Consider the following 7,522-nt stretch of genomic DNA (forward strand, 5'->3'; position numbering starts at 1 on the left):
TCTCTCTCCCACTTGCTCTCTCTCGTGCGCTCTCTCTCTCTCTCTCTCTCTCTCTCCCACTTGCACTCTCTCGCACTCTCTCTCTCTCTCGTGCGCTCTCGAACGCGCTCTCTCTCCATCTTACACACACATTCTCTCTCTCTCTCTCTCTTTCTCTATCTCTCTCCCCTCTCTTTCTCCCTCTCTTGTTCTCACTCCCCTCTAATTAACGCAGACTGTGAGCGAAACATTCGTGTAACCTCCCGCCTTGTCGCTCCGCCATGATGCCTCGATTTGCTTCACAGACGCCTTCCCGCCTTCACTTCCGCAAACAATGTCACGCAGACGCCCTGTCAGCACTTGGCGTTCCGCAACGGCATCACTTCCGGTTGGTCGTAGATCACAGCGCCGACAGTCGTCGCCGGCAATATCGTGTCGTCGGCGTTCAGCCGGTACGCGTCGCCGACGACAATGTCAGAATCGCTGCTGATCGTGTCCGTGTCGGTCCACTTCACATCGTGAGTGCCGCCCTCTGCCTCGGCCTCGTCCGTCTCCTGGCTGCCCTCGCGCACCGCCCGAAACACGTTATCCGGCATCGTCGTCTCGCCGCTAGATGTCGCGGCGGACGTGGCGCCGTTCAGCAGACGATGGCGCATGATGGAGGCGCTATCGGACAGCGTCCGATAGGTGACCTTCTTACGGCGAGGGATCGAGGAGAGACCCTGATCGCTCACGGCCGTCTTGAGAGTTTTTTCCGCCTTTTCTACGGGCGTGTTCGGCTCGCTCTCCGTGACGATCTGAGCGCGGGCCGGCGGTTTGTCCGTCACGGACGATCGGTCGAAGTTTTTGATGATCGGTTTCAACACGATAGATGGCGCGCTGGAATTATGCTGGATCTGGGGAACCTGAGGTGGAGATTGCGTCGACTTGCGATCTTCCATGTAGAGATCTATCAACATGTCCAGCTTGCTTTCGATCTCTTCCACCTGGAAAAATAAAGCGTGCCAACATAGTGTATACGCGTAACAGACAAGAATTGCGCCCCGTATTACCGCGCAACTATGTGAAACGGTAACGAAAGTGTTGCGTACGGCATCAATTCTAATTCAAGTCAACATTTTCCTACGCTAACTCGCATATAAATAAATACTCGTATATGAATTCACGCATTATAATACTCTCATATAAAAACCCATAGAAGATGAATACTCGCATTAAAAATACTCGCATATAAATACTCATAGATAAACACTCGCACATAAATACTCGTTGATCAACACGAGATGAGTACAGTAATTGAAACAGCGAAAACGTTATACGTACGGATCTTTCTACTTTGACGACTCTGGAAGCGAGGCTGATCTTTGAGTCATACACATCTCGTGCTTTTGAACCCTGCTTGCCAAGGATTTGATCTAACCTGTAAGAGTAGAATATATATATATATATATATATATAGGGACATGTGTGAAGAAGAGGCCTGGACAGCCTCTACGGGGCACAGCTCGACTGAGCTACCCCACGGGGATTTAGCTTTGTGGTTTGTTGTTGCCATTATAAATGTATGATAAAAATTGTAAAAAAAGTTTTGTTTAAGAAATTGCTACACTAAGTTAGCAATGAATTCCGCAAACTGCGCAACCTAAAGGATAAGCTTCGAAGGTACGAGACTCACAAATCTCAAGACCCGTCAGTGCTCATTTTACATGCGACAACCACACCGCAGCGGATTTTCAGTGCAGGGGCATTGAAAAAATATTCTCGGACCCCACCGAACATCCACACACGATCCGCAACAGAAAGAAAAGAGAAGCCTATTGGATCCACAATCTAAACACCATCCAACCATACGGACTCGACCTACGGGTCGAAATACCGGGATGGATAGAAGATCATCACAATAACCCGGCCAACATGGAATCAACGGAAAGCTTTCCCTAACCAGACGACCCCAGGGTAGCGAGCATTTCGATTCACTTTTGAACACATTTATATATATATATATATATATATATATATATAGTAAGTAGGAGTACAATATGCTATATATTTATAATGCATCTTATACATTTAGGACGCCGGTGAATTGCTTCTCTGCTTGGTCGGCCTTAGCCGTAGTCAATTATCTGACTGAGCTATAATAGCGCGTATACTGGGGTGGTTTGTGCTGCCTGTGCGCGCCCCTGTCTGCGTGTTGTCCTGTGCTTAGCTGGCTTGGCTGTAACACCAAAGGCTGCCTGCTACTGCTGACTGCATGCTCTGGTCACTCTTTGGCTGATGCTATGTCTCGCTGACGGCGCCTACGGGTCTTTGAGTTTGAGCCGCCTTTCCCTTATTGCATAACCCTTACGACTGCTGACTCCCACTGGCTTACATTCACCCCTGCTTCTGCTGTCAGCTGTAGACTTGGGTGCGTGAGTCTCGGGGTGTTATAGTAATGGGAGCGAAATGTTGAGTGTCGCCAAGAATACATTTATTGTATTACCGTAACTATGTCGTGAAGGTAGTTCTATAAGGTTGTTAATCTGATACTAGGGTGGCAAATGGCCGTGCTGTACTGCTGCTTACTTAGGAATTTACTGTATGCTGGCCTGGCTAGGGACTTTAAATCGGAACTGCTGCCGTAGCTGATGCTGCTGCGGGTTGTTGTAGCCTGCTGTGCTACTGCTGGCTGGTGCGGGGCCGGGGGGGCGGCGGGTGTGGCTTGCGGCTGCTATGGTGCGGTCTGGCTGTTCTGGCTTCACTAGCTGCCGGGTACGGTCGCTAGCGTTCGGCTAGGCTGCTAGGCCACTCTCGCTATGCCTTGCGCTCTCTCAAATTGGGATGTGTAAGATGTTATAATGCATACGATTAGTAGATTATTATTGGGTCTCGCTGACTGCTGCGCGTTGAGAGTAAATATCTCAGTCTCTCTGCCTCTCTTCATGCGTTGCCTGTGCCTGTGGCGTGCTGACACTGCTGCTATTGCTGAACTTTGGCACTGCTGTGCTATCTGGGCGGCCTGGCTACTGCTGGCCTACTGAACTGCTATCTGGCTATAGTGCTTACTGCCCCCGTACGCTTAACTGCTGCTGCTGCTACTAGCTGCTACTGCTCCATGTGTACGTGAGCTGCCGCGTCCTACTGGCTGCTGATTAGCTGTGGTCTCGCTTCGTCTGTGTGTACTCTCTTTTCTCTCTCTCACCCCTCTCTCTTCCTGCTCTTCTTCCTCTGCTCGTCTCCTCTCTCGTCTCTGTACTTTTTCTCGTCTCTCGCTCTTTTCATCTTCTCATCGTATGCTCTCTCGCTTTCCTCTTTCCTCACTTCTCATTCTCGGATTCTGCATTGCTCCTCTCCATCTTCTCTGTGTCTCCCTTGGCGTTCATCTCGTTCATCAGTTCTATCTCTCTCCCCTTCTCGCCCCCTTACTTTATTGCTCTCCCTTCTCGGCCTCTCCCCGAGCCATCTCCTCTTCTCTTTCTTTTTCTGGACCTCGCTCCTCTTCTCTCTCCCTCTTTCCGCTCTCCCGCCTCTCCCGCTTTCACCTCTGCTCTCTACTGAATAAGAAGACTCGCCCTGCTGGCTGCCACGTTTCTTCACGCTTCGTGCTCGACGCATGGTCGACAGTGACCTGCGAACTGTGACTGTCCTTCTGCGCGATGGACGTCTTCATTGCGTCATACCGTGCAGCGGCCTCGCCGAAACTTCTTCAGTCTCTCTCTCCTTCGGGCCGCTTCCCTCGTACTACTGCCATGCTTTCTCAGTTGCTCTCTTCCTCTCTCTCTCTCTCTCTGTCGTTCTCTCTTCTCTTGTCCTGCCTCTCCTCTTCCCTTCTCTCTCGCGTCTCCTCTCTGCCTCGTCCTTCTCGGCTCGTCCGTTCTCTCATCTCTCTCTCTCTCGTCTCTCCTCTCGCTCGTTGGCGTCGTCTCTCCGCTCTCTCTTCTCGCTCTTTGCGGTCCGCGGCTCCTCTCTCTACGTCCTCTCTCTCTGCCTTCTGCTGTTGCTCTGCCTGCGCTGTCTGCTCCCGGTGCTTAACTTGGTCGCTCTCTCTCTCGTCTCTCCTTTTCTCATCCCTCCTCTCTCTCGTCTCTCTCTCTGCTCTCTCCCTCTGCTCGCTATCTTCTCTCTCGTGCTCTCTCATTCCGTCTCTCTCTCTCGGTCGCCGTCTCTCTACTCTCTCTCTCTCTCTTCTCTCTTCTCTTTCTCTTGGTCGTTCTCTCTCTCTTCTTCTCTCCTCTCGGTCTCGTCTCTCTGTCTCTTTGCTCTCCCTATGGTCGCTCTCATCTCTTTGTCTCCTCTCTCTTTTTCTCTCTTTCGCCTCTGTCTCTCGTCCTCGTCCCCCATCTTTCCTCCTCTCTCGCCCCCTTTCTTCCCCCTCTTCCCCCTATCTGCTCGGCCTCTCACTCTCTCTCTCCCTCTCTCCCCTTCCTCGCGCCTACTCTGCTATGAATAAGAACTACGTGCGCCTTGCCCTGCACCGTTTCTTCACGCGTGCCTGAGCATGTCGACGTGACCTTGCCGGAATTTACTGCTCGATGACGTCGTTCACGTCATACGGGTCGCCAGCGCTCCGCGAAAACTTGGTCGACGTCTCGCACGAAGTAGTTGATCGCGTTGCGGTATCGCACGTATCGCACCTTGTGCGAGTGGAGGTCAGCGGCTCAATTATCTTACTGCTTCCTTCGGCGCCTGTCGGGCAACTGTATAATGACGTCCGTACGGTCCAATTCAAGCTGGTCTGATACTTACGGTATCAGTGTCGATATGATAGATATATTAGTCGTATTACTAGTAGTCTATGATATGAGTCTATATGTAGGCTATGTCGTATTGAGTCTTATAAGTATAGTCTATATAATAGTTAGTGATATAGGTCTTGATGATATAGTCTGATTTGATATAGTCTATGACTATAGTCTATGATATAATCTTAATATATAATCCGTATAATATAGTTATAATATAGGTCTATAATATAGTCTATAATGATAGTCTATTATATGTCTGATGATACTAGTCTATGATATAGAATGCTATGAAATAGTCTATAATCATAGTCTCAGTTGATAATAGTGCTAATGATATAGTCTATGGATATAGGTCTATGATGATGAGTCTATGATATAGTCTATGGATATAAGTCTATGCATACTCAGCTCTACTAGATATAGTCTATGAATATAGTCTATTCATATAGTCTCATGGAGTATAGTCCTATTAGTATAGTCTATGAGTATAGTCTATCGACGATAGTTCATGATATAGTCTATATATGACACTCCTGACGTCATTTCACTAGAGCGGGGCGTGACGTTTGGTTTTCTGGCGGCGGTGAGCAGAGGCGTGGGGCGCGAAGTTTAAAGGGAATTTAATTATCGACCGGAGATGTTTCGCCGGATGATTTGCGAAATAGAAGTCTCCGGAGCCGAGAATCGAGGGACGCGAAAAAAATTGGAGATCTTAGTATACTTAACGGGCTAACTGAGAAATTGCTGATTTTACCTGAGATTAACTGGGACGGGCTGACGAGAAATTTTCTGTGACAGAGTATTTTGCCCGTGGCCTTTGCCCTGTGCCGTAAGAAAACTGCGTGTGTGTGGTATACAGTGCAAGCGGCATAGAACATAGAAAATTCGTCGGCCCACCGCATTAAAAGCAGTCCCACTGCCTTGACATGCCATTCTACTGGCTGCTGCTGTTGCTACTGGCTGCTCTGCCTGTGATACTGTCCCTGCGCTGTGCTTCGACGGCTATGTCTGTGCTACATAACTACAGAGATTCAACTCCTCGCCTACCTTGCTTATACTGACTACTGCTACTGGCTACCTGTTTAGACTAACTGACTGCTGCCTACTGTCCCTCTGCTGCTGCTCGCTACTGTTGGCTCACTACTAGTTCCGTACCTGCTGCTGCTTGCTATACTAGCTACTGCTCATGTGCTACTGGCTTGTGCTCTGCTGTGCTCTTCGTGCACTGCTACTGCTCTGACTTGACGCCTGCCTGAGCAACTACTGGATGCTACGTGCTGTTGCCTCGCTGCTTGCCTGCTGATCTTACCATTTACTGCTGCTGCTGCTACTACTGCGCTGGATACTGCTGAATTTGATTGATACGGAGCGTGCTGCGCTGTTGCGGGGTGGTAATGAACTTGGTGCTACTACTACTACGCTACTGCTTTTACCTAGACTGCTTGTGTGACTACTGCTGTCATAGTACTTGCTACGTTAGTGGGCTGCTGCGGCTATGCTCACTGTTCTGCTTACCTGACTCTAACACTCGTTGATAACTGTTACTGCTGCTTAACTAGAACTAATCCCTGCTGCACTTCTGACTGACTGTGACATGTGCCATTACTAACTACTACTACGTGAGCTCCTGTCTGCCTTGCTTGCTTACTGTATAGACTGATTGCCTATTGCTACTGCTATGCTCTAACTCGCTGTTAGTATTAGATGATCGCTTACTGCTTGCTACTACTACTACAGGCTGCCTGCTTGCTGATTGCTACTGATGCGTGTCAATTTAGCTTGCATGGCTGCCTTACTGCTGCTGCCTTAGCTCGCTTATTCTTCTACTACAGGCTGCTGCTGGCTGTTGCTACTCGCTTGCTACTGCTTACGCTTGCCACTACTGCTGAATGCTACTGCTGCTACTACTACTTTACAGCTGCTGCTGCTGTTGCTACTGCCTGCTACTGCCTACTACTAACCTACAGCTGCTGCCTGCCTGTGTGCGGGACTGCATGCTATCTTGGCCTTAACTGACTGCATCTGCTACTATGTCACTTAGCTAGTGCTGATCTATGCTAACTGTAGTGTACTTCAATATTTCCCTCCCTTACAAAAGTTAACGAAATGCACAGCGCCAAACACACGCGACGAGCACACAGACACACAGACCAATAGCGCACGCACAACGCACATGCACACACACATCACACACACACACACACACACACACCACACACACACCACAGACAGCTGCTGCGCCGCTGCGGCGCACGCACGTACCTTTCTCGGCTATGGCTTTTGGCACTCTAGCTGCTCGCAGCCACATTCTCCTCTCCTTACTGAATTCTCCGAATGAATTAAGCTCTTATGCCTGCACTTCGTATGAGCACCGCTACCCTGGCCAAAACATCACGACCAGACAAGTCGTCGCAACCTCATGCTTGCCCCACTTCACCTTGGACTCACCACCACAGCGCACGCACACAGTGCAGACACACCCACATACATATCCACACGCACCAACCACACACAACGGCCATGACACTCCACTGCTCATTGAGGAACAACAAGTGTAATGAACGTGAAGAGCACCCGAAATCCGACAAAAAACTCTGAAAATGCGGGGCGTTCTAGGGGGGTTCACACTAGTCGCGACCCCTTGTCAGCGTTGCAAGGGGTTGATGACCCTTGGAGGGGGGGGCGGGCAAGGGCCGCCCGTGAGGTCCAGAGAAAAACACTCAATTTATAATTCCATGAGCTTCCACACCGGCTTCAGATGAAGGTAAAAAGCTCTAAAATCGCCTACGTTTAGCTGCATCCTTATTTCAAGACTA

The 7,522-nt window shown here is 49.5% G+C and overlaps 1 protein-coding gene across 1 annotated transcript in view; it reads right to left on the reverse strand.

The window, feature by feature from the left end:
- The window catches only part of LOC106806886 (potassium voltage-gated channel subfamily KQT member 5-like), a 20,967-nt gene that overhangs the window by 2,449 nt on the left and 10,996 nt on the right, over positions 1-7,522 (reverse strand). The window lies entirely within an intron of this gene.

This window comes from Priapulus caudatus, unplaced genomic scaffold, assembly GCF_000485595.1.
Source record: "Priapulus caudatus unplaced genomic scaffold, Priapulus_caudatus-5.0.1 Scaffold184, whole genome shotgun sequence".
NCBI lineage: Eukaryota > Metazoa > Priapulida > Priapulimorpha > Priapulimorphida > Priapulidae > Priapulus > Priapulus caudatus.